At 36.3% G+C, this 13198-nt stretch overlaps 1 pseudogene; it reads right to left on the bottom strand.

Moving 5' to 3' along the window:
• LOC102496332 (tripartite motif-containing protein 5-like) overlaps positions 1–12962 on the bottom strand; it is a 120987-nt pseudogene extending 108025 nt beyond the window's left edge.
• Between the last annotated feature and the right edge of the window lie 236 nt (positions 12963–13198).

Below are 13198 nucleotides of genomic sequence, written 5' to 3'. Positions count from 1 at the left end.
ATTCATTCATTCATTCATTCATTTATTTGCCTTAGGCTGCATGCTCTCCTTGGGTGGAGAATGAGAGGGGGGAAAGTGAGAAATCATCCCTAAGGGACATAGCCAAGTTGTAGTCCCTTTTCCTTCATTCTCCTCTTGGGATTTTGGGCATGCACACAGGTATGCCTGACATGATTTTCTTGGTCTGGGACTCAACTTGCATTAGCTATGTGGGAACCCAGTGCCTTAACCACCTTGCCATCCACTGGTCCCATCCAGGCCATTTTTTATAGAGAAAGATGACAGTTCCTCGTCTTTGAAGTGTTTTCCAGCTTCTGCACCAATGTTGTTACTACCATCTCTTCTCTGACCTCGAATACGTCTCCTACAAAACCACTTGGTAATGATGTATTTGTTAAGAAAAATTGGAGATTTGGAGAGTGCTAGTTTGGAAGGGTAATGCTTGTTTTTAAAATTATTTTTTAAATTTTAAGGTGATACAGAGATATTTAGAGATGTATATGAGATATAAAGAATGATAGAATGAACACTGCTATATACCACCTCATAGTTTAAGAAAATAAATATTACCATTATTTTTTGAGATTTCCTAGATGCTTCCCCCCTATTTGTCCTATGTCCTTTTTATCTTGTTTTTATTTTATTTTTAATTCTCAAACACAAATTGCATATATTTATTGCATGTGATATGATGTTTTGAAATATGTATACATTGTGTAATGACTTGATCAAGTTAATTAACGTACACAATAACTCACATACTTGTTTGTGAGAACCCAATATCTACTCTTAGTGATTTTTAAAGATATTTATGGGGGGAGCTTTAAAGGTTCATGGAAAGTGGAATCAAAGTACAAGTTTATTTTGGTACAAAATAATTTTGAAATCCATGTAGTTTTTTTCATAATATGTTTTTTCATGAATTTTTGTAAACTGTTTATACAATATAGTAACTATTGTCACTTTTTTTTACTTAAATAATTTAAAAAATTGATTTAGTTTTATTAATTCACTTATTTATTTTAATTTGACCAAAGAGAGAGAGAGAGAGATAGAGAGAGGGAAAGTGAGAAAGCAAACCACCAGGTACAGGACTCAAACTGTGATTAGTCATATGGGAATATTCAGCACCTTAACCACCATGCCACCTGCTGGGCCCTGTCACTGTGTTTTACAATAGACCTCTTGAACTTGTTCCTCCTTTCTAACTGAATTTTTCTATCCTTTGACCAACCTTTCTCCAGCTCCTGGTAACTACTATTCTATCTTTTTCTGGAATTCAGCTTATTTTAGATTCCACATGTAAGTGAGGTCATGTGGTATTTATTTCCCTGTCGTCCAAGCTCATCCAATTGCATATAGTGGGTATTCTTTATTTATTTATGATCAACAACATATTTTTAAGCTTTATCTATATGGAAATCAATTAATTTTTACTGTATATACTTTGCCAATGTATTCATTTGAGTTTGTGTCCCTATAGGCTGTTTTCAGTGTTTTCCAGTATTTCAAATGGTGCCACAATGAAGAGACTTCTATGGCCTTGGTACTCTGTGCTACAGTTTTTCTAGGGTACATATCCAGGAGTGGAATTGCTTTGAGAGAATATGTGCATTCTTCATCATCTGGATCATACCTAATTAGTGGCTAAGGTGGTATTTCCCAACCCTGTTCTAAACAATAGATTATAAATGTTTTATCCAGACTTTTGTCAACTCTTAATTTGTCAAATGTTTAACTTGCTCTTTTCCCACTCTTAAGAATTTTAAACGTTCTCATACATCGTGAAACATCATTTTATAGTTATTTTACTTTGTTTTTTCTTAGCAATATGAGTTGAAAGAATTAAAAAATATATTTATTGAACATTTTTGTTTCTTTTTCTGTGCTATATCTTTTCAAGTTTTTTCCTAACTTTCGAATTTGCTTATTTAAGGAAGTCTTTATATATTCTGAATACTAATCTTTTGTTAGTTGAAATGTTGCAAATGTGTTCTCCCAGTTGCTACTTGTTAGCTTTTCTTTTTCTTTCTTCTTTTTTAAAAACACTTTTTAAAAGTAATGCATTTTGAAGAACAGATGTTCTTAATTTAACATATTCAAGCTTATCAATTTTTCCTTTATACTTTGCATTTTAAATTCTTACTGAGGACTTTCTTTTCTAACACCACAGCCTTAAAAATATTCTTTTGCATTTTGTCTAAGAATATAGCCATATTATCTTTTATAGTAACTCCAGTTGTTGTTTTAAGGTCACATGGTGGGGTTGGGATATAATTTTTCATATGACCTTCCTAATTGTCCCAAGAACTCGGAAAAAAATTATTATTTCTCTGCTAATGTATATTGCCCACTATCAAAAATTAAGTTAATCAATATCTGTAAGTCTGTTTCTGAACTGTTCTTCTCCATTGGTCAGCTTGTCTAGACATGTTTCAATTCCACATCACCTCAACTCTAGCTCCATATTACTTTTTATATTGAGTAATTCTTTTTCAGAAGTTTTGCTTTTCGGTTTAAACTTAATATTAACATATCAAGGTCTACTAAAAAAGTAGATAGTTCTTTAGAATTACTTTGGAACTTTAGGTAAATTCTAGGAGAATTAATACCTTTAAATTGAATTTTAAAATAAATAAAAATAGGATATCTCTTTATTTTCCTTTAATGTTTCAATCAAGTTTTTAATTTTTCTAAAAAGATTACTTTTTTTATTGGAGTTATTAAAATTTATTCCAAATGTATTTTTTATTTCCTGGAAGTAGTATCTTTTACTTTTTTGGGGGAGAGGTTTTTGCTATAGGGCGCGTGTGCTCGCCAGGTAGACAGAGGGAGACAGAGAGAAAGAAAGCGAGAAATCACCCCCCAGGGGAATGGCCAGGCTGCGATCCCTTCTCCTCCTTTCTCCTTTTGGGATCTTGGGCATGCACGCACACGTGCCTGGCGTGAATTTAAGCCACCGGATCCGGGACTCAAACCAGGTCGACTACATGGGAGTCCAGCGACATAGCCATTACACTAACTGCTGGTCCCAAGTAGTATCTTTTTAAACACTGCATTTTGAAATTTCTAAAGAGGAAATAAATGCAGTTTGTTTTGTACATTGATTCTAAATTCAACAACCATTTATACTTACTTTGTGCTTTCAAAATGGAAAACTGTAATTTGTTTCTTTCCTATTTTTATGTCTTTATTTGCTATAATACACTGTTTAGGATACAGTGCAATGATAGGTAGCAGCCAATCTTCCAAATTGCCAAAGAAAACTGTCAACATTTTACTATTGAAGATAACGTTTAATGTAGGTATTTTGGAGATTATTTAATTACAAATGAATTTTGCATCGCATTGAGCACATTTTCTTTATCTATTGAGATAATGATTTAGCACCTTCAAACTTTTAATATGGCAAATTACAATTGATTTTCTAATGTTAAAATAACATTAATATTTCTAAGATAACCTCAACTTGATTAAAAATGTGCTATCTTATTTATGCACGATGGATTTGGCTTGTTGATATTTTACTTAAGATTTCCTTTTAATGCAGGTAGATGAATAACATTTATCTATAATTATATTGTCTTCTATAGTTCTTGTCTTATTTTACTGTCAAAGTTATGTTAGCTTCATAAAATGAGTTAGAGAATGTTCTTTCTTCTACCTATTCAGAGCTTTTTAAATGATTGGAATTTTTTGATTGTTTTGTATAACCCATGGGCAAATTTGTCTGACACTGATATTTTCTTTGTGGTAAGACTTTAAAGTACTGTTTCAATTACTTTTAATGGCTACAGGGCTACATAAGGGTTTTTTTTTTATTATTTTGTCTTCAATCAGTTTTGATAGTTGTTTTCTTGAAATTTGTCTATCTCATCAAAGTTTTCATATTTATTGACATCAAGTTGTCCATATTTTCTTTTTAATCTTTGCAGCATCTGTAGCTTTGTGTTTATAATATAGCACTATGTTTTCACTTTTTTTTATCAGAAGTTGGTCTATTATATAATCTTTTCAGTTAATAGCCTTTCAATTTATTGTTTCTAATTCATTTATTTTGGCTCTTGTTTGTATTATTTTCTATTTTCTACTTCTTTTGATTTTTTCCTGATTTCCTCCCTAATATATTCCTTCTTTCACTCCTTCCTTCCAACTTTCCTTCCTTCCTCCTTTTTTCCTTCTTTCCTTCCGTCTTTTTCTTTCTTTCTATGGAAGAGATGGAGAGAGTTAGAAAGACAGGTAATTTTGACAGAGTCTCACGCATTGCTATCCTTCTGCCCCAGCCTCCCAGTTATCTGGAACTACAGGCACACACCACTGCTCCTGGATTGTTAGGCTAGTCCAAGAATTGAACCTGAGCCTCCCATGTGGCTTCAGAATCATGCAGCAGCGCACTCTACCACTTGTGCCTCTGCGATTAGGCCCTTTCCCTAGTTTCTATGTTTTATGCTTAGGCCATTCAATATTAGACTTCCTTATTTTCTTGTATATGTATTTAAATGCTTATCTTTCTCTTAGTATCCCTATAACTACACCTTGCAAATTTTGTAACACATGGAATTGAGATACACTGGGGTCTTGTCATGCTAGATTTCCCTTCTCAGTTCTCCAGCCAGTTAGATCACAGGCATGTATGTGTGTGCCTGCATATTTCAGATTGACCCAGGATCCAAATCATGGTCTTTCATGTGTTTCTAACACTGCAGAGCGGTGAAGACATGCATTAACATTTTTTATTTGTTATTATTAAGATTATTTTTTGACAAGAGAGAGAGAGAGAGAGAGAGAGAAAAGAAAAGTAAGAAAGCAAGCCACCAGGCCTAGAGTGATGTGGGAGTCTAGTGCCTTAACCAATATGCCACCTGCTTGCCCCAAGATATGGGTATTTTTATTTTTTTTGTAAGAGAGATATTTTTGCTATAGGGTGTGTGCTTTCACCTGAGAGAGACAGAGATAGAAAGATGGACACAATTACAGACAGAGACACACAATCCCTTTCTCCTCTGGTCACCTCTCGGGATTTTGGGCACTCATACATGTGCCTGGTGGAGAAAGACAGACACAATTACAGACAGAGAGACACAATCCCTTTCTCCTCTGGTCACCTCTTGGGATTTTGGGCACTCATACATGTGCCTGGTGTGAGTTTTAAGTCACTGGCTCTGGGACTCAAACTGTGGTGGACTATGTGGGAGTCCAGCGATGTAACCATTATGCTGTTAGTCCCCAAGATAATGCATTTTTTAAAAAAATTTGCTATGACGTACGTGTGCTCACCAGAAAGAGACAGAGAGGAAAAGAGAGAAAGCATCCCTCAATGGGGATGACCATGACACAGTTCCTTCTCCATTTTCCTCTTAGGATTTTACAGATGCATGCACACATGCATGGTGTGTTTTTCAAACCACAGTCTGGAACTTGAACCACACTGTAGGGGAGGGAGATATACTGAAAAGAAAAGCCACATGTTTTTCAAAACCTAACTTCAGAAGTACGTATCATCACTTCTTTGACATAATCTGTGGGTCACACAGACCAACTCCGGTACATGTAGGAGTGGACCATACAATGTTGTGCATACGAGGAGGTGGGGATTGTTAGGGGATATCCTGGAATCTAATTTTCCACAGCAGTGACTCTTATTCAGTGAGACTTTTATGGAAATAATTACAGTGTTTATCTTTTGAATTCTGTTTCCCCCAATCTTGTGCTCTTCTCATATTTTACTATTTGTTTTAAAAATATATCAGATATGTTTATTTCATATTTTGTGTTTGATAACTCTAGTAACTAAAGATTTCACTGGTCTGAGTTTAGTGCCTGTTCTTCTGGCTGTGGCCTGAGGTCTCTTGATCCCACGTGTTTCATTTTTTTATTTAACTTTACTTATCTTAGAAATTCATCTATAGGAATTCTTCGGGAACAGTTTTAGGATATATTCATTTGAAGAGAATTTGCATTTGTTTCTGTCAGATGCCAGAAGGTACTTTAAGCCCAGTCAATTTAAACTAAGTTTCTGGTTTGCAGCTTTTCTTATACCACCCAGGTGATGTAAATTTAGGTGCAAAACTACATGAAGCTTAGCTTTGTTTAGACATCATAAGGGAGACTTCTTTCAATCAGTATCAAATTTGAGAACAGAAATTATCCTTGTACTCTCTTGAATTGTCAGAAAAGTCATGACAGTTTTTTCTGTTTTTCTATGCAAAAATGCATCATGACCTTTCTGACAACCCAATATATTTATTTCTGTTTCGCTCTTAGTTTACCCTTACACTTAGGTCAAATGTATTTGGAGTTGCAACTTCATGTGAGAGGAGTCTTCTGTGGACTGCCCACCTTGGACAGGGCCATGGCCTTTGTCTCTCCTCTGTGCTCTTCAATAGTATGTAACTAAAGCTCAAATTCACCTAAGTGTGTTTGTTTAGTGCTCTACTTCCCTGCCTAGGCTCCTACTTTGGCATAGATTTTGGCTTCTGAGTATGTTGCTAGCCTCTCAATGCATTTTTAAAAAGATACTTTTAAAAACATATTTCTTCCAACATTTTTATTTTCATTTGGAAGGGTTGGCCCATGAAACTCATCCCCCATGTTGATAGAAATGAGTTCTCATATCCCTATCATGTCCCACATTCTTTTGGACTTTCTTACGTAGCCCAGAATTACAATATAGTGACAGACTGCATGTTGACTATTTTTGGAAAACTATATTCCAGAACAGTTTGCAAAGAGTGTTTCTTTGCTTTTTGGTTTTCTCAGTAGATACTTATAAAGGATGTCTAACTTTACTGAAATTTAATAAGATTTCTACAACAGAACCTACTGGCTTGGAGAAATACAATTCCTTTATTTTTGTAAATGTATATTGTGAGGTTTTGAAAATTTTTAGAACAGAAAGAAGTGATCTGAATAGGGATCTAAATGATTATTCTTTTTAAACACAGAAGGATGGGCTAATGATGATGGAGAACCATTTAAAGCTATGATTTCTCAGTTATTCTTGATATTGCACTTTCTCTTTCTTTGTTCCATCTTTCACATTAAATATCCAATTTTAAATTCTATTGTCTAATTGATTTAATGATTAAGAAAATGTTCCTGATATTCAGCCTAAATTTTTCTTCCTAATTTATTCCCATTACTCCTGGTTAAATCTTGAATAACTAGGATTGATGAGGCACTGAGAACTAATTAATTGATCGTTAAAGCATCGTGGTATTATTATCCAGCTCCACAGAGAATTCTCTTCATGTTAGAATCCCTTTAACAATAAACTGCATTGTAAGGTTGTTTGCTTGTTGTTATTTCTAGATGTTTCTTAAGAACAAGTGAAGTTTATTATTTTCCCTATAGGTGTCACATGTAGGCATAAAGTAATAAAAGTGACAGTTTTTACTTAGGTATTTCACTGCCCTTTTGTAGTGGAGTTAATCATATTTGCAGAAAAGGCTTCAGACCTAAGTAATCCTCGGAACCACTTTGAGATGGCATCTTATGGATAGCCTTTGAACATCAAGTGACTCACTGACCTTGCAGCCCACTTCTGGGCCCACAGCTTTCAAAGTTGCCTCTTTCTCTGAATTCTTCTTGCACTCTGGCTTGTACCTCTAAGGTACAGCCTCGTATGGTTTCCTTCAGTGAAATTTGTAGTCCCCATGTGATTAATGCTCTTTGAAGGAGAACTTTGTGACATCCTTTATTTCCCAAGCACTATGTTGAAAAATTCAATAATAAGTGCTTAGTTAAGGGTAAAATGTGCCCTTAGTAATGATGACAGTGATAGTAACTTAAATTTTGAAATCATGGAAGGCTCCTCAAAAGAAGTGAGGTTTGATCTGAATCTAGATGGTGGAATAGAATTGGGCAAATGAGGATAGGCTTTTTAAACAGAGGGTACTGACTATGCAGATTGACCAAGACAGGGACTGTTTGATAAATTATTGGTGGTAGGATATAGGATGTGTGGGCGAAGAAGGCAGGGTCAAGTGAAGAAGTATGTTATGTGCCATAATTGGACCTGGAGTTGAACTTGAATGAGATGGGAGATCAAATGGAGGTGGGGGGTTCCATTAAGTATTTGTTATTGATGATGTTATTGAGATTTTATATATTGAGATCTTTAACTCTCACTGAAAAGAGGTGGTTTGAGTGGAAAGAAAACAACTTGATCTTTTTGTCATCACACACATTTTGGTTTGAGGTTGCTATAAGATTCCACATCAAAACACTGCTTTGCTTCTCCCATTGAGCTATTTTTTAAGTTCTGATTTAAGACAGATGCTCTCTCGTGGGAACTTTTATTTTCTCCCTGGTTAAAAATGTAGCCTGACTGGGGAGAAACAAAACAGTGTTGATTTGACAGTTGTGGGATGTTCAGTTCTTAGATACCTAGCTGACCTGGAGGGGCTGTTAGGCATTGATTTCCACATCTGTATGACAGACAGGTAAGGCATCTGGCCTGCTGTAGGAAAGAACAGGATAAAAAGGGTAGGTTTTAGTTCTGGCATTTGAATATTAATTATTAGCAGGAGGAAGGAAACAGGATATATTTTTCTGATTTATCAATTTCTTTTTTAACCTTTAAAAGAATGCCTTTTTTTACTGTATGGTTCTGAATGTCTTTTTAGTAACCTTCTAGAATTTTAAGCACTCTATCTTCATTCTGATGAGATCTGGGAAATGTTGCCTTGTAAGTGCCTTATCTTGGTATTGTATTAAAACATGACTGTGGCATTTATAAAATTACCTAGAGCAGTGCCCAAAGGATTCTTACAGTTTTTGCCTTTCCCTGCTAATGAACAACGCATGAAAAGCAATCCGGGTCAAGGTTATTCATTAATGTTTTGTGCATAGTTTTTGCTGGCCAGTGTGGAATTTACCTTGAAACACTCAGAATTTATTGGTCAGTAACTATATTAATGAAAGAAAATAATTTTTATCTTCTGGGAGCTCTGTTAGAATCATGATGATTTCTTTCATGTGCTGTTAATTTACTTGTAGATTATAGAAGGTCACGCATATTTCATACCTTCTTTCCTTTCATCTCTTCCAGAGTGCTTACTCTGGTATTTTGAAGAGGAAAGAAAAAAATGTATTCAAGGAGAAAGGTGGAAGGTGAGAGACAGGGGAGATAGCAGAGAGAAGAGAAAAGAATAAATATAGGAGGAGTAAGGGAAAAGAAGTTTTTTTTAATGAGAGGAGAGGGATAAAGGAAAAATGAAAAAGAAAATTCTCTTTCTTATCTTTCCACATTTCTGTTTATTAGACATACATTCATAGAGCAATGCCTTGGGAGCATAGAGGAATGAAAGTTGACTTACTGGTTACTAAGCAAGAAAATTTAAACTAACTCATGGCCACTTAAACAGTAGGAGACAGCAGCTGTAAAAAAAAGTAATGGGATTAAAGTACATTGGACACATGGTTGTAACTTTCCTTGGTGTGAAGGTAGACTGTCTTCATGATTCATGTCCTTTCTGATTAACATCTGAGACGTATATGTGTACTTACACGGGCATATGTTATTTACAACTTTGTTTGGCAGTCATCTAGCATCTAAACCACCTTTTGAAATACTGTGTAAGGTCAAAGAAACAATTCCAAAGTTGGTAATAATAGAAATTAAAAGGTAATAGAAATGGAGGAAGGCAGTTTACCACAGAGATATCAAATTTTATTTTAATTTTTCAGCCTGAAGTTTAACACAAAAGATAAATCTTTCCTGACAGCACAGGCTAAGGAATATATCATATCAACTTGCACATTATTAATGGAGTTTTTTTGAGGCAGATATCACCTCAGTAACTGCTCCAAATGCATTTACTTTATTTTAAAGGTTGTTCTTTCCATTATTAATGCCACACTGAATCACAGAGCCATTTGTGATGAAATGTGCTACTCTAAAAATCCTGTAAATGCATCTGCAGCGGTTGCTGATATGTTTCAACTCATCCTGAAATATACTGTAAATTTTCAGAAGATGTTTTTATCTTACTGTATATTCTCTGCAGACTGTTAGGATCCAATTTATTAACTCTCTGGAAGTTGAAAGCTATGCTTGAATAAAATGATACCAATATTTGTCAGGATTGGCTCATGTTACGTGTTTTATTAGATAACAGCACAATTCTCAACTTTGAATGTTTTACATCATAATGATTCAGGTGGGGTAGTGAAGACAGGTTTAATGAGCTTCAGAAGGGATCTCCTTGCTCATCAGAATTAGAGAATATCTTTCCCACAGTGTTTGCAATGTCTCTATAGAAATTGGAAAATTTTACTCAAAGAAAAGACTTTAATCAATCTCTAAATGGTTTTTAAAATTATGCAGCTAAAAGGATATAGGGAAAAGTGTAGGGCACCTCAACTGGGATTCCAGAGATCTACAAATCTGGGATTTTTTTTTCCCCCTCAAAACCTGGTTCATCAGCACACCAAGAGTAGGCAGGATTTAGAAAACAGTTGAGCAAGACTAAAGATGTTCCAAACAAAGAGAAAGCCAGAATCAGAAAAAAAGCAGCCAACTAGAGTATCAGTAATGAATCACATTTTAGTAATAGAGAAATAATGTGGAAAAGGGCTGCAACAAATGGTGGCCAAATTACAGAAGTCTTCTAAAGCTGTTTTCAAGTTCCTACCTAATGGTGGAAGAAATAAGCAGCTTCTGAAATGAGTACTATGCAAAGGAACTGTGACACAGCAGTAACTGTGTTCTCCCAGATTATGGTTGTGCCTGAGCTCTCATTCATTCATTCATTCATTAACTTACTTTCTTTCCGTATTTCTCTCATAAATAAAATAAAGGGAGGGCACCCTAATAGGGTCTTCACACATGTGATCCACTACCAGCTTGAGCTAGCGAGGATCATGGACACACAACATATTCAAGGAGGTCTCCAGACACAAACCCAGAGCCTTCCCATGTGGGTCTTCCTTGCAGATGTGTTACCACTGAGTCACTGTCTAGCTCCAACCTTTTTAAAAATAAAATTTCAGTATAAAATAGTATTAGTTTTAGGGCCAGCTAGTGGTGTGGTGGTTAAGGCAGCTGGATGGTTTGAGTCCTGGACTTGGCAGCTTAAAAAACATGCCTGTGGTCCTGTGCCTGCCCAAAATTCCAGGAGGAGAATGGAGGAGAAGGGACTGTGGAGTGGTCATCCTCCCTGGGGGGTGCTTGCTTACTTGCTTTCTCTCTCTCTCTCTGGCCAGCACACGCACCCTTTAACAATTTTTTAAAAAGTAGTATTAGTTTTACAGAAAAATCACAGAAGTTTCTGTTTACCCCACACCTAGTTTTATCTGTTACTAACATTTCATATTAGCCTAGTTTGTTTGTCAAAATTAATGAGCCAGAGGACTGGCAGCTGGCATGGTGGTTAGGGGCGCTAGACTCCCACATGGCTGACCACAACTCAAATACTGGACCTGGCAGCTTTCTCTCTCTTTCGCGATCCCTCTCTGATCAAATTAAAATAAATAAAGTTAAATACAATTATAAAAAATTAATGAGCCAGTGTCAACATATTATTAACCGAAGTCCATACTGTATACACATTCCCTTTATTTTTCTTTTCAAGGACCAGATCCAGGATAGAACATTACATTTGGTGATCATGTCTCCTTAGGCACCTCTTTGCTGTGACAGTTTCTGAGATTTCCCTTGTTTTGTTTTTGTTTTTGTTTTAGATTTTTGCCATATGGGGCAGGCACTCACCAGAGAGAGACAGGAGTCAGAGAGAGAGAGAAAGTGAGAGAATCCTCTAGGAGAATTGCCATGGTGCAATTCCTTTTCCTCTGTCCTGCTCTCCAGATTTTTGGGCATGCACGCACACTTACCTGGCAAGTTTTTCAAGCTGTCAAGCTGTCAGGACCGGGAGTTGGCCATGTGGGATCCAGCGCCTGCCTTAGCCACCACCCCACCTACTGGTCCAAGACTTCTCTTGTTTTTGATGACCTTGACAGTTTACGGAGAGATATTATAAGATGTCCATTAATTGGGACCTGTCTAATGTTTTTCTCATGATTAGACTAAATTGATAGATTTGGCGGAAGAAAATAACAGATAAAATGCCATCCTTATTACACCATATGAAGGATGCATGCCATCAGCTTGACTTTTCACTGTGATGTTAATTTTGACCAATTGGCGAGATAGTGCTTGTCAAGTTTCTCCATTGTTAGGTTACCCTCCCTGCCACCTTCTTTTGGAAGTAAGTCACCACATTTAGCTCACACTCAGGAGTAAGAGTTATACTCTTATCTTCCTGGAGATGGAGTAGCCATGTAAATTATTTGGAGTTCATCTACATGGAAGATTTTTCTGTTCTTTCTCATCTATTTATTTATTTATTTATTTAATTTTAATTTTTTTTTTTGAGAGGTTTTTTTTTTTCCCCCGCTATAGGGCGCATGCGTTCGCCAGCCAGAAAGAGAGAGACATAGAGACAGAAAGTGAGAAATCACTCCCCCAGGGGGGATGGTCACGCCGCAATCCCTTCTCCTCCATTCTCCTCTCGGGATCTTGGGCACGCATGCACACGCGCCCGGCGTGAGTTTTAAGCCACCGGGTCTGGGACGCGAACCGCGGTCCACTACGTGGGAATTCAGTGACATAGTCATTACGCTAACTGCTGGTTCCCTCTCATCTATTTATTTATTCAAACTATTTGTTCTTTTTTATTATTTAAGTATGGACTCATAAATATTAGGTCATCGGGAAATTCATGATGTATTTTTCTGTGTAAAAATGCATCATGACTTTCCCAGTGATCCAGTAGTTGTTTTAGTCTTTGGGTTATAATTCAATACGTCTTCATTTTGTTGCTCAAGTTTCTCCCACTTTGCCTACTGGAGCTACTTCACTTGGCTCCTGTATCCTTTTCACATACCCCCATCCTTGTGAGGGTTTCGACCACTTTTTCATTTTTTATCATCACAAAGTACACCAGGCTCATCTTGCACATTTCCGGCTCCAGTTCTGGAATCAGCCATTTTGCCAAGAATACTTGGTTTCTTTCATTGGCAAATGGTAGCCAAAACCAAGATCTGGGTCTACTGGGGTGTCATTGCTTGTAAGCCTCAGGTACACTCATGGCTACTGGGGTTTCATTGCTTTTAAGACCTCTCAGCTGACAGATGTCTGAGCCTGCTGAGGTTGCTATAACAAATGCCGTACATCGCTGGCATTTTTTATAGAGAA

This window comes from Tupaia chinensis, unplaced genomic scaffold (assembly GCF_000334495.1).
Source record: "Tupaia chinensis unplaced genomic scaffold, TupChi_1.0 Scaffold000093_1, whole genome shotgun sequence".
NCBI classification, from domain to species: Eukaryota; Metazoa; Chordata; class Mammalia; order Scandentia; family Tupaiidae; genus Tupaia; species Tupaia belangeri.
Note: the sequence above shows the minus strand (reverse complement) of the source record. Positions and strands in the feature narration are given on the sequence as shown.